This window comes from Mustelus asterias, chromosome 13 (assembly GCF_964213995.1).
Source record: "Mustelus asterias chromosome 13, sMusAst1.hap1.1, whole genome shotgun sequence".
In the NCBI taxonomy this organism is placed as follows: Eukaryota; Metazoa; Chordata; class Chondrichthyes; order Carcharhiniformes; family Triakidae; genus Mustelus; species Mustelus asterias.
Window position 1 is genome coordinate 13,556,778 of NC_135813.1, and position 24,785 is coordinate 13,581,562.

At 47.1% G+C, this 24,785-nt stretch overlaps 1 protein-coding gene across 2 annotated transcripts in view; it reads right to left on the reverse strand.

Moving 5' to 3' along the window:
- The window catches only part of setx (senataxin), a 98,519-nt gene extending 83,071 nt beyond the window's left edge, over positions 1–15,448 (reverse strand). The window contains exon 1 of one of the 2 annotated variants that reach the window (XM_078226384.1): positions 15,359–15,448. The gene's annotated coding sequence lies outside the window, so the exon portion shown is untranslated. Of the gene's footprint in view, positions 1–13,439; positions 13,522–15,358 lie in introns of those variants that run through there. The other variant, XM_078226385.1, reaches the window with a different exon arrangement.
- Between the last annotated feature and the right edge of the window lie 9,337 nt (positions 15,449–24,785).

The window sequence follows — 24,785 nt, forward strand, 5'->3', positions numbered from 1 at the left end:
TTAATAAAGTTCTACAGCCAATTAAAGTGCACGCTGATATGGTTAGCCTTTGTACTCTTAAAAGGATTGAGCTGCATGGTTGTAATTTTACAATTTTGTACAACACATCAGAAAGGTCGAAGCAAGCTGACCAACAGAAGCCACCTACTGCAATCATCTGTCTTTTCCCTATCCTTTCAGTCTCATTTTCAAATGTAGTATAACGCTTTGGGATGTCCTGAGGTTGTGAAAAGCACCATATAAACACAAATCTTCTTTCATTCCAAAAATAAGACATAATCTGGTCTCTGTTACCTCCCAGATGTCTGTGTTCTCTCTAGCTCTCTCCTCTTCAACATTTCTCTGCTGTTATCTGCCTACATATTTCCTTCCTTTCAATCAATAGGTGGCAGATGACATAGAAAGGAAATACCGAAAGCCACATTTTCAATTGAGGCTGTGAAAATGTGGTTTTGAACTGCTCCCTTCACAATCACCCATTCCATCCCAGCAAAAACCCCATAACTTGCCTGAATTGAGACTCAAGATTATGTTTTGAGACTGATTCATGGTAAAATGAAAGGGTCATGTGACCTATTCCAAGTCTGCGTGACAGGGAGCCTGGATTTCTTTTGTTAGAGATTAAAATGGGCCCAGTGTTCTGCTGGGAAGGAGGTGCAAAGTATTCACACCTGGAGTCAACGGTGGCAGCAGCCTGTATGCTAACAGAGGATAGACTGACAGTCTCCAAAATGCCAGAAAAGTATTGAGAATGTCAGGTTGTGCTCTAAAATGTCAATTTATTTCCAAGATAAAACAACATTCGGGTTTCAGTCAATTGAATCAAAATTTCTACTTGGATAAAAGGCCCATGTAGTTCATATTGCCATGGAGATGGATTCCTAAGTTATACCTGAAAACTCTCAGACATGTCTGTCGTGATCCAGGAGAGCAGCTAAAGGCAGCAAGATACTGTGGTTCATCATGCAAGTATAAAGGCACTGCATCTTAATGCACAGAGCATTTGCCACAAGGTAGACAAATTAACAGTGCAAATTGATGTAAACGTGTACAATATGATTGTGATTACAGACACAAGACTGGGAACGGAATATCCAAGGGTACTCAATATTTAGGAAGGACAGATAAAAAAAGGAAGAGCTGGAGTGACATTGTCAATTAAGGATGAAATCAGTGCAACAGTGAGAGTGGATATTGGCTCAGAAAACCTAGATGTAAAATCAGTCTGTGTGGAACAAAGAAGCAACAAGGGGAGGACCAGTGTGTTGAGGAATCAACTATGATTAGGTTAATTGACCCTTAGTGTCAGGGAGATTAGCGGGGTAAATACGTGGGGTTTTGAGGATGGCGCTTGGATGAGATTGTTGTCAGTGCAGCCTGAATGGGCCGAATGGCCTCCTTCTGCACTGTAGGGATTTGATCAATTAAACAACTCCTTTAGTTCTGTCTGGCACAAATATCTTCCCAGAAATGCTCAAGAACCAAGGGTCTGGGAGGAGGAAGTAAAGGAAATTAATATAACACTAAAAAAAAGTGCCTGAGAAGTTAATGGGGCTGAAAGCTGATAAATCCCCAGGGCCTGATAATCTACATCCCTAGGGTACTAAAGGAGACAACAGAAACAGTAGAAGCATTGGTTGTCACCTTCCAAAATTCAGTAGATTCTGGAACAGTCCTGACAGACTGAAGGTTGGCAAATGTAACCCCACGATTTCAAAAGCAGGGAAGGAGAAAGCAGGGCAGACTGGTTAGCCTATCAGTAGTAGGGAAACTGCTGGAATTATAAAGGATGTGATAACAGGATACTTAGAAAATATCGATGGGATTAGAAAATGTCAACAGATAAAGGTGAACCAGTAGATGTGGCGTATTTGAATTTCAGAAAGAAAAGTCCCACAGAAGAGGCTAGCACGCAAAATTAAAGCACATGGGATTTGGGTAATATAATGCCATGGATTGAGAGCTAATTCACAGACCGGTAACAAAAAGTAGGAACAAAGAGGTCTTTTACAAAGTCGGAGGCATGATTAGTGGGGTCCCGTAGGGATTAGTGCCTGGGCCCCAGCAACTTAATATAAGTCAATGATTTGGACGAGGGAACAAAATGTAATATTTCTAAGTTTGCTGACAGCATTAAGCTTGGTGGGAATATAGTGTAGAGGGTGTCAAGAGGCTTCAAGGTGATTTATACAAGTTGAATGAGTGGGCAAATACATGGCAGATGTAGTATAACATAGATAACTGTGAAGTTATCCACTCTGGATGGAGAAACAGAATGGCAGAATATTATTTACATGGTGATAAATTGGCAAATGTTGACATACAAAGGGGCCTGGGTATGTCCTAGTACCCATGATGTGGAGATGCCGGCGTTGGACTGGGGTAAGCACAGTAAGAAGTCTCAACGCCAGGTTGAAGTCCAACAGGTTTATTTGGTAGCACAAGCTTTCAGAGTGTCACTCCTTCTTCAGGTGAGTGGGGAGCTGTGTTCAGCCGAGGGTTCAATTTCTGCCCCACCACCAAAATGGACCCCATCAGTCTTGCAGTGGACACAGAGAAATTCATCAGGCGAATGAGGCTGCGGCAGTTCTTCCAAAAACCCCAAGAGGCCAACAGCAAACACAGTGAGACACCCAATGAACCGGAACAGCCGACAGAGAGGTCCACAGTGCAGCAACCGAAGAGGAAAGAGTCGAATTGAACTCCTCTGGAAGGCCGCTGCCCTCGACTCGACATGTATGCCCAAGCCGTCAGGAAGTGCGTCAATACTAGATTCATCAGCCGCACTCACAAGATAGCCCCAAACATCACCCAAGCACAACGCAACGCCATCCGCGCTCTCAATACGAACCGCAACATTGTCAATCCAGCAGACAAAGGAGGGGCCGCTGTCATACTGAATAGAACAGATTACTGCAAAGAATTGAACAATGAGGAATACTTCAGTTACCCGCAGATCCGCCAAAGATCACATCCGTCAACTCAACAGACTGATCAAGATCTTTGATCCGGACCTTCAGAGCACTCTCCGTGCTCTCATCCCACATACTCCCCGTGTTGGAGATCTTTACTGCCTCCTGAAGATACACAAGGCCAACGCACCCAGCCATCCCATCATATCAGGCAATGGGACCCTGTGTGAGAACCTCTCCGGCTACGTCGAGGGCATCCTGAAACCCATTGTACAAAGAACCCCCAGCTTCTGTCGCGACACTACGGATTTCCTACAGAAACTCAGCACACATGGAGTAGTTGAACCAGGAGCACTCCTCGTCACAATGGATATTTCGGCACTCTACACCAGCATCCCCCACGACGATGGCATTGCTGCAACTGCCTCAGTATTCAACGCCGACAACTGCCAATCTCCAGATGCAATTCTACAACTCATCCTCTGTCGGCTTCATCCTGGACCATAATGTCTTCACCTTCAACAACCAGTTCTTCATCCAGACACACGGAATAGCCATAGGGACCAAATCCGCACCTTAATATGCCAACATCTTCATGCACAGGTTCGAACAAGACCTCTTCACCGCACAGGACCTTCAACCAACGCTATACACTAGATACATCGATGACATTTTCTTCCTTTGGACTCATGGTGAACAATCACTGAAACAACTATATGATGACATCAACAAGTTCCATCCAACCATCAGACTCACCATGGACTACTCTCCGGAATCGGTTGCATTCTTGGACACACACATCTCCATCAAGGACGGTCACCTCAGCACTTCGCTGTACCGCAAGCCCACGGATACCTCACAATGCTCCACTTCTCCAGCTTCCACCCTAAACACGTTAAAGAAGCCATCCCCTACGAACAAGCCCTCCGTATACACAGGATCTGCTCGGATGAGAAGGATCACAACAGACACCTCCAGATGCTAAAAGAAGCCCTCATAAAAACAGAATATGGCGCTCGACTCATCAATCGACAGTTCTGACGTACCACAGCGAAAAATCGCACCGACCTCCTCAGAAGACAAACACGGGATACGGCGGACAGAGTACTTCGTCATCGTCCAATACTTCCCCGGAGTGGAGAATCTTCTCTGGAGCCTTCAACATGTCACCGATGAAGATGAACATCTCGCCAAGACCATCCCCACACCCCCACCCCCACTTCTTGCTTTCCAACAACCACAACCTCAAACAGACCATTGTCCGCAGCAAACTACCCAGCCTTCAGGAGAACAGTGACCACGACACCACACAACCCTGCCACAGCAACCACTGCAAGATATGCCGGATCGTCGACATGGATGCCATCATCTCACATGGATGGTGTTCTCACATGAGAACACCATCCACCAGGTACACAGTACATACTCTTGCAACTCGGCCAATGTTGTCTACCTGATATGCTGCAAGAAAGGATGTCCCGAGGCATGGTACATTGGCGAGACCACGCAGACGCTACGACAACGGATGAATGAACACTGCTCGACAATCACCAGGCAGGAACGTTCTCTTCCTGTTGGGGAACACTTCAGCAGTCACGGGCATTCAGCCTCTGATCTTTGGATAAGCATTCTCCAAAGCGGCCTTCATGACACACGACAACACAGAATCGCTGAGCAGAAACTGACAGCCAAGTTCCGCACACATGAGGACGGCCTCAATCGGAATCTTGGGCTCATGTCACACTATCTGTAACCCCCACAACTTGCCTGGGCTTGCAGAATCTCACGAACTGTCCTGGCTGGGGACAATACACACCTCTTTAACCTGTGCTTAACCCTCTCTCCACTCACATTGTCTGTACCTTTAAGATTTGATTACCTGTAAAGACTCACATTCCAACCATTATCTTGTAAATTGAGTTTGTGTCTATACAGGACATAGAGTGAGATTTCTTACTGTGTCCTAATACACCAGTCACTGAAAGCAAACATGCAGGTAGTAGTTAGGAATGCAAATGGCATGTTATCCATAGAATCCCTACAATGCAGGAGGCTTTCAACGCAAGAGGAATTGAGTACAGGACTTAGAATGTCTTAATGCAGTTGCACAGGGCTTTGGTGAGACCACACCTTAAGAATTGTGCGCAGTTGTGGTCTCCGTATCTAAGAAAGGATATTCTTCAAAAACAGGTAGTGCAGCAAAGGTTCATCAGACCGATTCCTGGGACGGAAGAATATAAGGAGGTATTGAGTCAAACAGGCCTGTATTCACTAGAATTTGGAAGAATGAGAAGGAATCAGATTGAAACATATAAGATTCTGACTTGGCTGGAAAGACTGGATGCAGGAATGTTATTTCCTCTGGCTGAGGTGTCTAGAACAAGATGTCACAGTCTCAGGATACAGGGTAAGCCATTTAAGGACTGAGATGAGGAGAAACTTCTTCACTCAGCGGATGGTGAACCTATGGAACTATCTACCACAGAAAGCCGTGGAAGCCAAGTCACTGAATGTATTTAAGCAGGAAATAGATAAGTTTCTAGATTCCAAAGTCATCAAGAGGTATGGGGAGAGCGTACGAGTGTGGCTTTAAGATAGAGAATCAGCCATGATCATACTGAATGGCGCAGCAAGCTCGAAGGATCGAATGGCCTACTCTTGCTCCTATTTTCTATGCAGGAATGAGGCTGGGAGCTCACGCTCAGATTGGAAAGACCAAGCTCACGAGGAGTTGAAATGAAAGGCTTGAAAATCCACCTAGCAGGGAAAAGAAACCCACTGGGAAAATGAGATTTAAGATTCCCAGACTGAAAAAAAGAACAGATCAGAAGTAAACCCTCGGGAGCCAAGAATCACCTTGGATAGGTTCCAGGATAATTGAATATCAACATAAAGGATTTTTAAAACTTTTGCATGGGATGTGGATATCGCTGGCAAGGCCAGCATATATTGCCCATCTCTAATTGCCCTAGAACTGACTTCCAAGACCATTTACAGGGCAGTTAAGAAGCAACCACATTGCTGTCAGTCTGGAGTCATTTTAGGCCAGAACAGGCAAGACAGCAGATTTTCTTCCCCAAAGGGCATTAGTGAACCAGATAGCTTTTTACAAGAATCAATGGTCACTAGTTTGGAGACTAGCTTTCAATTCCAGATTTAAGAATTTAATTTAAATTACTCCAGCTGCCATGGTGCGATTTGAACCCTTATCCCTAGAGCATTAGCCTAGGTCTCTGGATTACTAGTCCAGTGACATTACCACAACACCACCATCTCTCCTTAAATATATGTGAAGTGTTTTTCAGTTATGAAAAAGGGGAATATCCTGTTTTGTGATTTAGAGGAAAAGATGCTACAAAGCTTGTGTTTACTTACCAGTGTTTTTTCTTCTTTTGTTATAGTAAAAAGTCATAAAATGTGAACTTTTGTCATGCTGTCCTCTCATCTATTAACCAGAAGTTCAAATTTCTTCCTCCAAAGTTATCAGTCTATGGAGGTGATCTTTGAAATTCTGAATGTTTTTGTTCAGTTATAAATTATTGATGCTTTTTAAGTAAAGACTCAGAAACAACAAACTAATACCTTTTTCCCACCTACTGTAGTTAGAGGCACCTCAAGTGAGCATTTGAATGCTATTCTTTAATGTTGGTAAACAGGATTTGTGCAAAGGCAGTCTGGGTGTTGTGCCTGTTAATTTTTACTCTCCCATGTCACTTTGTTTGATTTGATTTATTACTGTCACATGTATTAACATACAGTGAAAAGTATAGTTTCTTGCGTGCTTGCAGACAAAACATACTGTTCATAGAGAAGGAAACGAGAGAGTGCAGAATGCACTATTACAGTCATTGCTCGGGTGTAGAGTGTGTAAAGCTTTGATCTTTGGGTCCTCACTGTCCGCGGGGATGGTGCCAGAGGACTGGAGAGTGGCAAATGTTGTTCCTCTGTTTAAGAAAGGGAATAGAAATGCCCCTGGTAATTATAGACCGGTTAGTCTTACTTCGGTGGTTGGTAAAGTGATGGAAAAGGTCCTTAGGGATGGGATTTACGACCATTTAGAAAGATGCGGATTAATCCGGGATAGTCAGCACGGATTCGTGAAGGGCAAGTCGTGCCTCACAAATTTGATTGAATTTTTTGAGGAGGTAACTGTGTTGATGAAGGTAGGGCAGTTGATGTCATATACATGGATTTTAGTAAGGTGTTTGATAAGGTCCCCCATGGTCGGCTTATGATGAAAGTAAGGAGGTGTGGGATAGAGGGAAAGTTGGCAGATTGGATAGGTAATTGGCTATCTGATCGAAGACAGAGGGTGGTGGTGGATGGAAAATTTTCGGACTGGAGGCAGGTTGCTAGCGGAGTGCCACAGAGATCAGTGCTTGGTCCTCTGTTCTTTGTGATTTTTATTAATGACTTAGAGGAGGGGGCTGAAGGGTGGATCAGTAAATTTGCTGATGACACCAAGATTGGTGGAGTAGTGGATGAGGTGGAGGGCTGTTGTAGGCTGCAAAGAGACATAGATAGGATGCAAAGCTGGGCTGAAAAATGGCAAATGGAGTTTAACCCTGATAAATGTGAGGTGATTCATTTTGGTAGGACTAATTTAAATGTGGATTACAGGGTCAAAGGTAGGGTTCTGAAGACTGTGGAGGAACAGAGAGATCTTGGGGTCCATATCCACAGATCTCTAAAGGTTGCCACTCAAGTGGATAGAGCTGTGAAGAAGGCCTATAGTGTGTTAGCTTTTATTAACAGGGGGTTGGAGTTTAAGAGCCGTGGGGTCATGCTGCAACTGTACAGGACCTTGGTGAGACCACATTTGGAATAGTGTGTGCAGTTCTGGTCACCTCACTATGAGAAGGATGTGGAAGCGCTGGAAAGAGTGCAGAGGAGATTTACCAGGATGCTGCCTGGTTTGGAGGGTAGGTCTTATGAGGAAAGGTTGAGGGAGCTAGGGCTGTTCTCTCTGGAGCGGAGGAGGCTGAGGGGAGACTTAACAGAGGTCTATAAAATGATGAAGGGGATAGATAGAGTGAACGTTCAAAGACTATTTCCTAGGGTGGATGGAGCTATTACAAGGGGGCATAACTATAGGGTTCATGATGGGAGATATAGGAAGGATATCAGAGGTAGGTTCTTTACGCAGAGAGTGGTTGGGGTGTGGAATGGACTGCCTGCAGTGATAGTGGAGTCAGACACTTTAGGAACATTTAAGCGGTTATTGGATAGGCACATGGAGCACACCAGGATGATAGGGAATGGGATAGCTTGATCTTGGTTTCAGATAAAGCTCGGCACAACATCGTGGGCTGAAGGGCCTGTTCTGTGCTGTACTGTTCTATGTTCTAGAGAAAGATCAACCCTCAGCCATTCACCCCAACAAATGCTCATGCAGTCAAAGCAGGGACACCCTATGCAGGAAATCATTAGGCACAAACACTAAAGCAACGCACTGAGGGATAATTGTAGCTCACTCCATCACACCTCGCACGTATAATTTCAAAGCTTTTCTAAGAAAGATTTTGCTCACAGGAAACAAAATCAAATGGCTGAAAGAGAGAGAAACTGAGCAGATTATTCAAACAGAATTTTTTCTTTCCTATGTTCAATGTATGTTTCCCATCCCCCACCAAAAGAAACAGTTTGATTATTTATTTTTGCTCAAACTGTTGCATTTGTTGCTAACCCACTTCATCTTTTCAAGGTGTAGATTCTTGACAGTACCAAGAAGTCCTCTGGCATTCACCCTACTTTGACACATGAGGCCTCGGCCGTGAGTGTAAACATGCTATTCAGTTCTGAGAAACAGTTGCGTATGTACACACATTTTTTCAGCTGCAGTCACTGGACAACAAAATAAAAGTTTGCCGCACCAAGAGTGCGCATGCCAGAGTTGCTGCTTTTTATAGCATCCCACAATAATGCAAAGTGAAAAGACAGTTCCTTTTGCAGCATTTTATTCCATCTTTGATACCGGGCTTGAGAATTTAACACTGCAATTATAATTTCTTTGTTATATGCTTTAAAGTTTAGTCTGTTCAACACAGGAAAGCACACAACAGAAGACCATAATTGAGAAATAGGAAATACGAAGTTTAACCTGATGAATCTGGTAGCTGAAATTTGATAACCCTACAATGGTTTTCAAGACATCTGTTGCAAAGCTGAAATGAAATGCCAATAACAATAGATAATCTAAGATGATGTGGAGCAGCAGCTTTTCTGGAACACACTATTAGGGCACTCTCACCTTAGGGCATTGGTTTGCAGCGAGTTTGATACCTGCACCTGCTAAATGTGCCAAACAGCTGGTTGTGTATTGCTGTCTAACCAGCAGAGCAAAAAAAAAATCTGTGCACCAGTATCTGACAGTATCATCGACAAACAACAAAAAGATTAAAAACAAAGTTTAAAATTTCCTATGAGGAGAGACTCAGGATAATTTTCCAAGGCTGAATGACCTTTTATATCAAATGTTTTGGAACTGAACTTGGTAAATGGCATGATGGAAAGACCAGTCTATTCACGGTGGCACAGTGGTTAGCATTGCTAGGGACCCGGGTTCAATTCCCGGCTTGGGTCACTGCCTGTGTTGAGTCCGCATGTTCTCCCTGTGCCTGCATGGGTTTCTCCGGGTGCTCCGGTTTCCTCCCATAGTCCAAAAGACGAGCTGATTGGCCATGCTAAATTCTCCCTCAGTGTACCCAAACAGGCACCGGAGTGTGGCATCTAGGGGATTTTCACAGTAACTTCATTGCAGTGTTAATGTAAACCTACCTGTGACACTAATAATAAATTAAATTTAAACTACGTCTTTCATCCAGCACCATCATTTTCCTATTGAGTACAAGTCCCATCATCCTGTCATTCTCCTACTGTCTGACAGTCATATTAGCCCATCTCAGCTCCCTCCATCCTCTGCACCATTCCCACTTCTGTAGCACTGTTTCTATCCCAGTCTATCCATGACTGCTCCCGTGTTTCCCATCCGTATTCACTTCTTCCCCATTCCCCTGCTCGTCATTCCATCCCTTCTTCCTGCACACTTCACACTCCTGCTCTCACCTCTCTCCGCACATTCCCTCTCTCGCCTCCCACCCCTTTCCCAATGCACTTTCTATTTCTCCCCTCTTCACACTTTTTTCCCTTTCTTTTCACACCTTTTCCCCATGGATCTTCCTCTTTCACCTCTCTCCTCATCTTCCCCATCTCTTCCACACCCCCTCCTTCATCTTCCAGACCCCTCTCCTCACCTTTCCCTGCTTTTTCTTCTCCACCCCTCTCTACACCATCCCCTGTTCCCCTCCCCACAAGGTGTGCACCACAACCAACGCGCAGCGGCAGCCGCATGTACCACAACCAACGCGCAGCGGCAGCCGCATGTACCACAACCAACGCGCAGCGGCAGCCGTGTGCACCACAACCAACGCGCAGCGGCAGCCGTGTGCACCACAACCAATGCACAGTGCCAGCCACGTGCACCACAAGCGATGCACAGTGGCAGCCGTGTGTACCACAACTGATGCACAGCAGCAGCCGTGTGCACAACAACCAATGCACAGTGCCAGCCGCGTGCACAACAACCGATGCACAGCGGCAGCCACGTGCACCACAAGCGATGCACAGTGGCAGCCGTGTGTACCACAACTGATGCACAGCAGCAGCCGTGTGCACAACAACCAATGCACAGTGCCAGCCGCGTGCACAACAACCGATGCACAGCGGCAGCCGCGTGCACCACAACCAGTGCACAGCGGCAGCCGCGTGCACCACAACCGATGCACAGCGGCAGCCGTGTGCACCACAACCGATGCACAGCGGCAGCCGTGTGCACCATAACCGATGCACAGCGGCAGCCGTGTGCACCACAACCAGTGCGCAGCGGCAGCCGTGTGCACTACAACCGATGCGCAGTGGCAGCCGTGTGCACTACAACCGATGCACAGCGGCAGCCGCGTGCACCACAACCGATGCGCAGCGGCAGCCGTGTGCACTACAACCGATGCACAGTGGCAGCCGTGTGCACCACAACCAGTGCACAGCGGCAGCCGTGTGCACCACAACCAGTGCACAGCGGCAGCTGTGTGCACCACAACCAGTGCACAGCGGCAGCCGTGTGCACCACAACCAGTGCACAGCGGCAGCCGTGTGCACCACAACCAGTGCACAGCGGCAGCCGTGTGCACCACAACCAGTGCACAGCGGCAGCCGTGTGCACCACAACCAGTGCACAGCGGCAGCCGTGTGCACCACAACCAGTGCACAGCGGCAGCCGTGTGCACCACAACCAGTGCACAGCGGCAGCCGTGTGCACCACAACCAGTGCACAGCGGCAGCCGTGTGCACCACAACCAGTGCACAGCGGCAGCTGTGTGCACCACAACCAGTGCACAGCGGCAGCCGTGTGCACCACAACCAGTGCACAGCGGCAGCCGTGTGCACCACAACCAGTGCACAGCGGCAGCCGTGTGCACCACAACCAGTGCACAGCGGCAGCCGTGTGCACCACAACCAGTGCACAGCGGCAGCCGTGTGCACCACAACCAGTGCACAGCGGCAGCCGTGTGCACCACAACCGATGCGCAGTGGCAGCCGTGTGCACCACAACCAGTGCGCAGCGGCAGCCGTGTGCACTGCAAGAACTCAAAGTTTCTTCGGACAGCACCTGCCAAACCTACAACCAGTACCATCTGGAAGGACAAAGCCAGCTGATACTGGGTAACACCACCACATGAAGGTTTCCCTCCAAGACATGCACCGTCCTGACTTAGAAATGTATCATTGTTGCTGTGCCATAATAAAACTCCCTCCCTAGCAGCACTGTGGGTGTACCTACACCACATGGACTGCAGCGGTGCAAGGCAGCTCAGCACCACGCTCAAGGGCAATTAAGGATGGGCACTAAACACTGCTCTAGTCAGCGATGCCCACATTCTATGTCTGAATAAAAACAACAATCACATTGTGGTGGAATATATAACCTTGATCGTGTGTCATGGGCATCTGCAAACACAATGTGTACATGGATCAAATGGGAGGAAGCAAATGCGACTCAGGAGAATTTTAACCGTTGTTAGGGATGTACTGTGTAGAGTGACCCTTGATCTGCTTCATCTGACGAAGGGGATGGAGTCTGCCTCTAAACCAAACACTGCTGAATGCTAGCATCACCGGCAGTGAGATACCAGCCACTGCACATTCTGCACGTGGGTCCTATTATCATAGAATCATAGAAACCCTACAGTACAGAAAGAGGCCATTCGGCCCATCGAGTCTACACCGACCACAAACCCACCCAGGTCCTCCCCCCATATCCCTACATATTTACCCACTAATCCCTCTAACCTACGCATCGCACGACACGAAGGGCTATTTTTTTTTAGCATGGCCAATCAACCTAACCCGCACATCTTTGGACTATGGGAGGAAACCGGAGCACCCGGAGAAAACCCACGCAGACACGAGAATGTGCAAACTCCACACAGACAATGACCCAAGCCGGGAATCGAACCCAGGTTCCTGGAGCTGTGAAGCAGCAGTGCTAACCACTGTGCCGCCCTTTATCCTTCTTTCTATTAGTTCAGTTTGCATGTGTTTCGAAGGAGAGGATGGAGGGTAATATTAATGGGCCTGGGATTTCATTCCATTGAAGTATGAAAATTGCCACAATGACTAGGTCAGAATACTCAACGGAACAGCTGACTTTTCAATGGCATTATGAGTGGTGACAAATATACAAAGAAAAACTTCCTGCTTCCGCATTGCACGTCCAACCAGCTGTTTAACAACACAGGAATAGAAGCACGTCCACAAGTTCCCTATCTGCACGACATCTGATGTTCGCTTCTATGGGCATTGCAGGCAGGACCGTATTTGTTACCCATCCCTAATTGCCCTTCTGAGCACAGTTAAGAGTCAACCACATGGCTGCAGGCCAGACAGGGTCAGGAAAGCAGATTTCCTTCCCTAAAAGGACATTAGTGAAGCAGATGGGTTTTTATGACAAGTATTTACGAGCATTTACGTGGTCACTATTACAGTCACAGCAGATTTTGATTAATTAAATGAATTTAAACTCAACCAGCTGCTCTGGTGGGATTTGAATTCATGTTCCCAGAGCATTATCATAGGCCTCAGGATTACTAGTCCCATGACATTATCACCAGCCCACTTTCTCTCCCTAGAATCCTTTTTGACTACAACTCAGCCTTCAAAACTATTATTCCTACAAAACTCATATCTCCAAACTCTGTGGCCTAGGGCTCAGTTCCTCCCACCGCGACTGGATCCTGGACTTCCTAAACCACAGACCGCAATCAATGACAGGTAATAATACCTCCTCCACAATTATCCTCAACACTGGTGTCCCACAAGGTTGTGTCCTCAGTCCTACTTTCCTCCTTATACAGCCATGGCTGTGTGTCCAAATTCCCCTCCAACTCGATTTCCAAGTTTGCTGATGACACAACCGTAGTGGGTCGGATCTCAAACTATGATGAGGAGGGGAGCAGGAAAGAAATAGAAAACCTGGTGATCTTTGACGACAATAATCTCTCCCTCAATGTCAGTAAAACGAAGGAGATGATCAACTTCAGGAAGCATAGTGGAGGACATGCCCTTGTCTACATTAAGAGGGATGAAGTGAAAATGGTCATGAGCTTCAGGTTTCTAGGTGTCAAGATCACCAACAGCCTGTCCTGATCCCTCCACGCTGATGCTATAGTTAAGAAAGCCCACCAACGCCTCTACTTTCTCAGGAACAAAGGAATCTCTGCATGTCCGCCATGACTCTCACCAACGTTTACAGATGCACCATAGAAAGCATCATTTCTGGTTGCACCACTGCTTTGTATGGCTCCTGCTCTGACTGAGACCGCAAGAAAGTACAAAGGGTCATGAATGAAGTCCAGTCCATCATGCAAACCAGCCTACTATCCACTGACTCTGTCTACACTTCCCGCTGTCTCAGGAAAGCAGCCAGCGTAAGCAAGGACTCCACGCACCCCGGACATTCTCTCGTCCACCTTCTTCCATCGGGAAAAAGATACAAAAGTCTGAAAACACGTGCCAGCCGACTCTTCCCTGCCACCATCAGACTTTCGAATGGACCTACCTCATTAAGTTGATCTTTCTCCTCACCCTATTGGTGACTGTAACACTACATTCTGCACCCTCTCCTTTCCTTCTCTATGAACATTATGCTTTGTCTGCATAGCATGCAAAAAACAACACTTTTCACTGTAAACTAATACATGTGACAAAATAATGAATCAAATCATTATCAAATCACGGTAGCACAGTGGTTAGCACTGCTGCTTCACAGCTCCAGAGACCTGGGTTCGATTCCCGGCTTGGGTCACTGTCTGTGTGGAGTTTGCACATTCTCCTCGTGTCTGCGTGGGTTTCCTCCGGGTGCTCCGGTTTCCTCCCACAGTCCAAAGATGTGCGGGTTAGGTTGATTGGCCATGCTAAAATTGCCCTTAGTGTCCTGAGATGCGTAGGTTAGAAGGATTAGCGGGTGAATATGGGGGTAGGACCTGGGTGGGTTTGTGGTTGGTGCAGACCCGATGGGCCGAATGGCCTCTTTCTGTGCTGTAGGGTTTCTATGATTTCTATGAAATCAAAATCAAATCCTAGTTGTAACAGCACATTCTGCACCCTCTCCTTCTCCCTTATGTACTCTATGAACGGTGTGTTTTGTCTGTAAAGCGCACAAGGTACAATATTTTTCACTGTAAACTAACATGTGGCCATAATAAATCAAATCAAAGGGAGTGGCACGAAGTCTGAGTGTTAACTCATCTGAGGAGGCGGCGTGGCCAGGACGGCCCTAACACCTCCTGCCCCCACCACAAAGTCTACGGTTGGTTCGCTCTGCGGCCCATTCGTGCACATGTCCAGCAGCACCACCCCAGACAGACCGGCCCACCGGCACCTCCCCCCGGGCCGAGTTCCCCCCTCCCCCCGGGCCGAGTCCCCCCGGGCCGAGTCCGCCCTCCCCCCGGGCCGAGTCCCCCCGCCCCCCGGGCCGAGTCCCCACCCCCCGGGCCGAGTCCCCCCTCCCCCCGGGCCGAGTCCCCCCGCCCCCCGGGCCGAGTCCCCCCGCCCCCCGGGCCGAGTCCCCCCTCCCCCCGGGCCGAGTCCCCCCTCCCCCCGGGCCGAGTCCCCCCGGGCCGAGTCCGCCCCTCCCCCCGGGCCGAGTCCGCCCGCCCCCCGGGCCGAGTCCGCCCGCCCCCCGGGCCGAGTCCCCCCGCCCCCCGGGCCGAGTCCCCCCGCCCCCCGGGCCGAGTCCCCCCGCCCCCCGGGCCGAGTCCCCCCGCCCCCCGGGCCGAGTCCGCCCTCCCCCCGGGCCGAGTCCGCCCTCCCCCCGGGCCGAGTCCCCCCGCCCCCCGGGCCGAGTCCCCACCCCCCGGGCCCTGGCCCGGGGCCGTGTCCCCGCCACTCACCATGTTGAGCTGCTGCAGCCGCCGCTCGGTTCGATTCCCCTTAAACTTCCAGCCAAAACTTCCTATTCTCGCGCAGGCCCCGCCACCGGAAGTGACGCATCCGACCCAACCGTTGGGCGGGAGCAGGAGGGGGAGGGGTTTGAAATGAGACGGCGGCCGCGGAGGGACAGAACGCACCGGATCGCCAGAGAGGCTGGGCAGCCTTCAAAACACACACACACATAGAGCTGAGGGAAACACTTCAAACCGGGAGCAAAAAACCTCATGATGGGACAATTGAGGAACAGTGGAGGACTTCACAGTGCTCAGCAAAAAGTATACACCAGTGATAAACAACTGTAGAAAAAGAGATAGTAAGATTCCCGGCTTGGGTCACTGTCTGTGTGGAGTTTGCACATTCTCCTCGTGTCTGCGTGGGTTTCCTCCCACAGTCCAAAGATGTGTGGGCTAGGTTGATTGGCCATGGTAAAAATTGCCCCTTAGTGTTCTGCGATGTGTAGGTTAGAGGGATTAGTGGGTAAAATATGTTGGGATATGGGGTTAGGGCCTGGGTGGGATTGTGGTCGGTGCAGACTCGATGGGCCGAATGGCCTCTTTCTGCACTGTACGGTTTCTATGAAGTCTCACGACACCAGGTTAAAGTCCAACAGGTTTATTTGGCAGCACAAGCTTTCGAAGTCTCACTCCTTCTTCAGGTCAGTGAGTCACTCACTTCACTCACTCACCTGAAGAAGGAGCGAGACTCCGAAAGCTTGTGCCACCAAATAAACCTGTTGGACTTTAACCTGGTGTTGTGAGGCTTCTTACTGTGTTTACCCCAGTCCAACGTCAGCATCTCCACATCATGAAAAAGAGATAATCACCCGTAGATATCTAAGGAAATAAAGGAGGGCGTCAAATTGAAAGGAAATGCATGCAAAGTGGCAAAGATTAGTGGGAAACTTAGAGGATTGGGAAATCTTTAAAGGTCAACCGAAAGCCACGAAAAAGGTATAAAGATATTTAAAATGGATTATGAGAGTAAACTAGCTCAGAATATAAAAACAGCAAAAGTTTCTACAAATATATAAAACGAAAAAAAGTGGCTAAAGTAAACATTGGTCCTTTAGAGGATGAGAAGGGGGATGTAATAACTGGAAATGAGAAAGTGGCTGTGGCATTGAACAGGTATTTTGTGTCGGTCTCCACAGTGGAAGACACAAATAACATGCCAAAAATTGATGACAGGAAGGCTATGGCAGGTGAGGACCTAGAAACTATTATCATGAAAGAGGTCGTGTTGGGCAAGCTAATGGGGCTAAAAATATACAAGTCTCCTGGTCCTGATGAAATGCATCCCAAGGTACTAAAAGAGATGGCGGGGGAAATAGCAAATGCACTAGTGGTAATTTACCAAAATTCGCTGGACTCTGGGGTGGTTCCCGCAGATTGGAAAACAGCAAATGTGATGCCACTGTTTAAAAAAGGAGGTGGACAAAAGGCGGGTAACTATAGGCCGGTTAGCTTAACTTCTGTAGTAAGGAAAATGCTTGAATCTATCATCAAGGAAGAAATAGCGAGACATCTGGATATAAATTGTCCCATTGATAAGACGCAGCATGGGTTCATGAAGGGCAGGTCATGTTTAACAATTTGGTGGAATTCTTTGAGAACATTACATGTGCAATGGACAATGGGGAACCTATGGATGTGGTGTATCTGGATTTCCAGAAGGCATTTGAAAAGTTGCCGCACCAAAGGTTGCTGCATAAGATGAAGGGGCACGGTGTTACGGGTAATATATTAGCATGGATAGAGGATTAGTTAACTAACAGAAAGCAAAGAGTGGGGGGTAAATGGGTGTTTTTCTGGTTGACGATCAGTGACTAGTGGTGTGCCTCAGGGATCAGTGTTGGGACCGCAATTGTTTACAATTTACATAGATGATTTGGAGTTGGGGACCAAGTGTGGTGTGTCAAAATTCGCAGATGACACTAAGATGAGTGGCAGAACAAAGTATGCAGAGGACGCTGGAAGTCTGCAAAGGGATATAGAAAGTGTGTGGGCAAGGTCTGGCAAATGTGAGGTCATCCATTTTGGTAGGAATAACAGCAAAATGGACTATTATTTAAATGGTAAAAAATTGCAGCATGCTGCTGTGCAGAGGTCCATGTGCATGAATCACAAAAAGTTGGTTTGCAGGTGCAGCAGGTAATTAAGGCGGCAAATGGAATATTGTCCTTCGTTGTTGGAGGGATGGAGTTTAAAAACAGCGAGGTTATTTTGCAGCTGTACAAGGTGCTGGTGAGGCCACACCTGGAGTACTGTGTACAGTTTTGGTCTCCTTACTTGAGAAAGGATATACTGGCACTAGAGGGGGTGCAGAGGAGATTCACTAGGTTGAGAGGTTTGGCTTATGAGGAGAGACTGAGTAGACTGGGGCTATACGCACTGGAATTCAGAAGAATGAGGGGAGATCTTATAGAAACATGTAAGATTATGAAGACAATAGATAAGATAGAAGCAGGGAAGTTGTTTCCACTGGTGGGTGAAACTAGAACTAGGGGGCATGGCCTCAAAATAAGGGTGAGCAGATTTAGGACTGAGTTGAGGAGGAACTTCTTCACACAAAGGGTTGTGAATCTGGGGAATTCCCTGCCTAGTGAAGCAGTTGGGGCTACCTCATTGAATGTTTTTAAGGCAAGGATAGATATATTTTTGAACAGTAAAGGAATTAAGGGTTATGATGAGCGGGTGGGTAAGTGGAGCTGAGTCCATGAAAAGATCAGCCATGAATGGTGGAGTAGGCTCATGGGGGCCAGATGGCCTACTCCTGCTCCTAGTTCTTATGTTTTTATGTTCTTATGTTAAAGTTTATTTATTAGTGTCACAAGTCGGCTTACATTAATACTGCAATGAAGTTGCTGTGAAAATCCCCTAGTCGCCACACTCCAGCGCCTATTCGGGTACACTGAGGGTGAATTTAGCATGGCCAATGCACCTAACTGGCACGTCTTTCAGACTGTGGGAGGAAACAGGAGCACCCGGAGGAAACCCATGCAGACATGGGAGAATGTGCAGACTATGCACAGACAGTGACCCGACGCCAGAATCGAACCCCGGGTCCCTTACGCTGTGCTAACCACTGTGCCACCCATAAAACAGAGACATTGCAAAAAAACTCAGGAGAGGGGAAGAGTTAAATGTTTCAGGTTTTTTAATCATTGTGGGACATGGGCGTCACTGCCCATCCCTAGTTGCTCTTGTTCAGAGGGCAGTTAGGAGTTAACCACATTGCTGTGGCTCTGGAGTCACATGTAGGCCAGACCAGGTAAGAACGACAGATTTCCTTCCCTAAAGAACATTAGTGAACCAGTTGGGTTTTTCCAACAATCGACAATGGTTCCATGGTCATGAGTAGTTTCTTAATTCCAGATATTTATTATTTAATTCAAATTCCACCAGCTGCCGTTGCGTGATTCGAATCCAGGTCCCCAGAACATTAGCTGCCTCAGCAAAGCAGCCAGCATAATTAAGGACCTCACGCACCCCGGACATTCTGTCTTCCACCTTCTTCCGTTGGGAAAAATATATAAACTTTTGAGGTCACGTACCAACTGACTCAAGACATTTCTTCCCTGTTGCCATCAGACCTTTGAATGGACCTACCTTGCATTAAGTTGATCTTTCTCTACACCCTAGCTATGACTGTAACACTACAATCTGCACTCTCTCGTTTCCTTCTCTATGAACGGTATGCTTTATATAGCGTGCAAGAATCAATACTTTTCACTGTATGCTAATACATGTGACAATAAATCAAATCAAAATCAGGTTAGGTGGATTACCCATGATAAATGCGCAGGGTTACGGGGATAAGCAGAGGGGAGGGTCTGTGTGGGATGCACTTTCAGAGAGTTGGTACAGACTCGATGGGCCGAATGGCCTCCGATGCACTGTTGACATTCTATGGTTCTGTCTGTCCAGAGGAGGTGTGAAAGTTTGAAAAATGAAATGAAAATTGGGAAGGATTTTATAGTCTGAAACTGTTGAACTCTATGTTGAGTCCAAATATAGTATCTTGCAAAGATGAACGACCACCAAATAGATTAACAAATGAACAGTTTATCACAGTACGTAACTATGTACAGTGTTATAAAGGCGACTCATACTCCATGATTCCTGACTGGTAAGGAAAACCTGCACTCAGCTCCAGGATTTGTGTGTTCCTACCTAATTGGCCAAATGGGTCACATGACCCTCCGAGAGCTTGTCCCTTAAAGGGGCATGCCACCACATCCTTCCCCCTTTAAGTTCCTGATTAATACATTTCAATAACAATTGAACTATTAACAATATTATACAACCAATTGATCTCAATCACAATCCCTTATAAGGTAAGTAAGTCTGGGGACTTCCGATCCTTTGGGAGTGTTGTAATTCACTAGTAGGTGCTCCAACAGCAGGGATGACTTCGATTTGAACCTCAATGGGTTGACTCTCAATTTGCAAAGATGCGTCAGTGCAGATAACTTCTCCAATTCCCACTGGAACATTACATCACCGCAGTCACAATATCGGACACTAGCACCTTGGGCCATCCATGGGTGATGAATGTTTGTTGCAATTTCTCAACCATTGCTGATGAAGTCATGGATTTCATTTTGTGCATGGCCAACTATTTGGAGTGTGCACCAATTATGAGCAGGAACATGGTGCCCGCAAAATCGACATGTAGCCACTCCCAACGTACACTGGTCACATTGTTTGTCCAGATTCTCAATGTCAGTATCTATCCCGGGCCACATAACTGCGTGCGACCACCTTCACCTTTGTCATCCCAAGATGGGCATAATGTGACTCTTGTAACAATAACGTTCTGGCACAAGTGGGAACAACCCTTTGCTCACCATAATAATACGCCATCTTCACTACTTATCTTTTCTTATCTGAAAGGCCCTTAATTGCTCAGACCTGTCGACATAATGCCAGCCATGGAGGACCATATGCCTAACTCGAGATAATAAAGGGTCTTTCGGAGTCCAAAACTTGACCTGTCACACCGACATTGATAATGAATTGGGAACGTTTAGGGCAAGAACAATTTCCTGCTGGAGGAGGCAGTATACTTTCAGCTAGGGGAAGGTGGGTTAAAACGTCCGTGATTGAAATGTGTGTGCCCAGCCAATGTTGAAAAGTAGGCTGCTAGCAGTAGAGTCCAGCATTAGCCCCTCACTAAAGCTATGGGAGGAATAGTATTATCCTTCTTAAATAGGCCCAATGAGGGTTTGTGGTCAGTGACTAAGAAGAAATGCCTGATGGAACCTCTTCGCTCCGAAGATGACGGCTCGTCCTTCTTGTCCGATTCGAAAGTAAGCTTTTTCAGCATTGGTCAAGTGTTTTTGAGGCATAGACGATAGGCCATCCTCCATCCTATGTGAAGGGTCAAAATAAACTAAGAGACTGGATGACTGGCATACCAGTTTACCCTGTTCGAAGGCCTCTTTCTGATGCTCTTTCAGTACCATCTCTGGTGCTTCGAGAGCTGTGTGTGTAGGGGTGCCAACAATGTAGAAAGATTATGAATATATCTCCCGTAATAGTTCACCATTCCTAAAAGGTTTAAATTCCAATACATTTCTGGGGGTCGGTGCTTCCTTAATTCATAGACCATAGAAACCCTACAGTACAGAAAGAGGCCATTCGGCCCATCGAGTCTGCACCAACCACAATCCCACCCAGGCCCTACCCCCATATCCCTACATATTTACCCACTAATCCCTCTAACCTACGCATCTCATGACACCAAGGGCAATTTTTAGCATGACCAATCAACCTAACCCGCACATCTTTGGACTGTGGGAGGAAACCGGAGCACCCGGAGGAAACCCACACAGACACGAGGAGAATGTGCAAACTCCAAACAGACAGTGACCCAAGCCGGGAATCGAATCCAGGTCCCTGGAGCTGTGAAGCAGCAGTGCTAACCACTGTGCTACCGTGCTGCCGTTGTTTTTATCTTCTCCTCCACAGAGTACAACTCTTTTGCGACCACTTTGAACCCTAAGTATGTTACTCCATAAGGCTGGAATGTACATTTCTCCCTCTTTAGCCTCACTCTGGCCTTCTTAAATCTCTGGCATGGCCTCAGGATCCACGTTGCTTTTAGGCCCTGTATCTTGCCTAACTTACCTTGGAACACCTTCTGGTATTTTTTAAGACATCATGAAAGCTTCCATTGTTGAGTTTGAAGATTTTTATTCTGTTTAATCTAATTTGGCAAAGTCAATCTCAGTCCATCAAACCTGGCCCTCGCCCCTTACTACTATTAGAGGCAGTTGAGCTGACTGACGACAGTAGCTTACAGGCATTGTTATCCCTCGGGTCCTTAAAACCTGTCCAGTATGTGTTCCTGGCTTGGTCATTGTGCTTCTTAACTGTAGGAGCTGAACCCCTCTTTGTAAATAATGATACATTTGTTCTCCTGCAACTGTAGCAGAGGCCACCTCCATTCTGAGTGGCAGACTGTTTACCACCAACACAATCGTAACTGGGGCCATCTTGCCGCACTTGGATTGATCCTCGCCGTCAACTGTAGTATTTTGCAAAGACAGGTAACCACCAAAGGGGTTACGGGGATAGGGCCTGGGTGGTATTGTTGTTAGTGCAGGCTCGACGGGCCAAATGGCCTCCATCTGCACTGTAGGGATTCTATGATTAATTAATGAACACTTTATTAAAGTAAGTAACTATGTACAGAGAGTGATATAAAGGCTACCTACCGTACTCCATGACTCCAGATTCTTAACTGCATGAAAAACCCAGACTCAGCTCCAGGATTCGCATGCTCCAGCCCAATTGGCTGAATGGGTCATATGACCCATTTAGGGCGGCACAGTAGCACAGTGGTTAGCACTGCTGCTTCACAGCTCCAGGGACCTGGGTTCGATTCCCAGCTTGGGCCACTGTCTGTGTGGGGTTTGCACATTCTCCTCGTGCCTGCGTGGGTTTCCTCCGGGTGCTCCGGTTTCCTCCCACAGTCCAAAGATGTGCGGGTTAGGTTGATTGGCAATGCTAAAAAAAAAATTGCCCCTTAGTGTCCTGGGATGCGTAGATTCGAGGGATTAGCGGGTAAAATATGTAGGTAAATGGGGGTAGGGCCTGGGTGGGATTGTGGTCGGTGCAGACTCGATGGGCCGAATGGCCTCTTTCTGTACTGTAGGGTTTCTATGACCTGACAGCTTACCCCTTAAAGGGGCATGCTACCACATCAGAATACTGTGAAGTGCCCATTGAAAAATCAGATGCTGTTCCTCAACCTTGTGTTGAGCTTCATTGGAGCACTGCAGTAGGCCAACAACGAGGTCATTGTGATAGTAAGGTGGCAAATTAATTTCAGACCATCTTTGTGCCCACCCCCACATCCCCAGCTTTTTTTTTTCATGTTTCAGTCTTACCTTTGGTTTTCTCTTTTTTTGCTTTCAAACAGCTGTTTAGCATTCTGCAATTAACACCTCCTTTCCCATTCATCCATCAGCTCATACGCCTGAGGCACTTCTGACTCAGAACCAACGCAAGTCAGCAAGCACAGGGTGATGGGGAAACAAGACTTGACACAGGCAGCAGAGTATTGGATGGGCTCAAGTTTATGAAGAGTGGCAGATGGAAACCTGGCCAGGAAAACTTTGGAATAGTCAAGTCCAGAGGTGAGAAAGACTTGCAATTGCTATATATATTTCACAGGACATCCCAAAGCACTTTACCTTTGAAGTGATGTGAGGAAGAACTTTTTTCACTGAGGGTGGTTTGAGTCTGGAATAAATTTCCTGAGAGGGTGGCGGAGGCAGCTTCAACCGATGTATCGAAATTGGATTGCTATCCGAAACGAATATGCAAGATTATAGGGATAAGACAGGGCGGTGGGACTAGATATAATGCTCTTTTGAAAAGACAGTGGAGACTCAATAAGCAAAATGGTCTCCTTCTGCACTGTAAAGATTTTGTAATTGGGTGACAGCATGTAAGTGTGCCACTGTTGTATTGCAGGAAACGGTCGGGTGGCATGGTAGCAGTGGTTAGCACTGCTGCTTCACAGCTCCAGGGACCTGGGTTCGATTCCCAGCTTGGGTCACTGTGTGTGTGGAGTTTGCACATTCTCCTCGTGTCTGCGTGGGTTTCCTCCGGTTTCCTCCCACAGTCCAAAGATGTGCGGGTTAGGTTGATTGGCTATGTAAAAAATTGCCCCTTAGTGTCCTGGAATGTGTAGATTAGAGGGATTAGTGGGTAAAATATGTAGAGATATGGGGTGTAGGGCCTGGGTGGGATTGTGGATGGTGCAGACTCGATGGGCCGAATGGCCTTTCTGTACTGTAGGGTTTCTATGAAACGTAGCAACCAATTTGTGCACAGTAAGATCCCAAAATAACAGGGTGATGATGGCCAGATAATTTATTTCAGCAATTTGATTGAGAAATGAATATTGGCCAGGAATAACTCCGCTGCTCTTTAAAATATTGCCATGGAATCTTTCATGTAGAAGGTAGACAGCCCTTGCTTGACTCTTGCATCTAAGAGCAGCACACATTTGGAAATAACAAAGGCATGAATATTATTGCTAGGACTCTAAATGTTCCTTCCACGTACATCAATGATATGAAGCTATTTCCTCCAATTTACAACCACAAAACTATACAATTTTCTTCATGGTGTAGATTCCTGAACACTGGGCACGCACAGCTGTGGGCAACACAGCGGTTTGCACTGCTGCCTCACAGTGCCAGGGACCCAGGTTCGATTTCCAGCTTGGGTCACTGTCTGTGTGGAGTTTGCACTTTCTCCCCCATCTGCGTGGGTTTCCTCCGGGTGCTCCGGTTTCCTTCCACAGTCTGAAAGATGGTTAGATGGACTGACCCGAACAGGCGCCGGAATGTGGTGACTAGGGGACTTTCACAATAACTTCATTGCAGTGTTAATGTAAGCCTTACTTGTGACTAATAAATAAACTTTAACTGGGGACATCATTCTTAGGATGATGGTATTGTTAAACATTTTGGCTAGGTCTTCAATCATATTCTTGACTTGCATGTGATTTGTGGTTAATAAAACTCAATCCACCTGGAATGGTGGAGGAAAATTGGTTAGGGCCTAAAGTAAGCAAGAATCTGATATAACACAACCTTATTAGGTTCCCACTCCACAACAGGACATCAAGTATAGAAAGGTTTGAAGTTTATTTATTAGTGTCACAAGTAGGCTTACATTAACACTGCAATGAAGTTACTGTGAAAATCCCCTAGTCGCCACACTCGGGCGCCTGTTCAGGTACACTGAGGGAGAATTTAGCACGGCCAAAACACCTAACCAGCACGCTTTCGGACTGTGGAAGGAAACTGGAGCACCTGGAGAAAACCCACGCAGATACAGGGAGAATGTACAGACTCCGCACAGA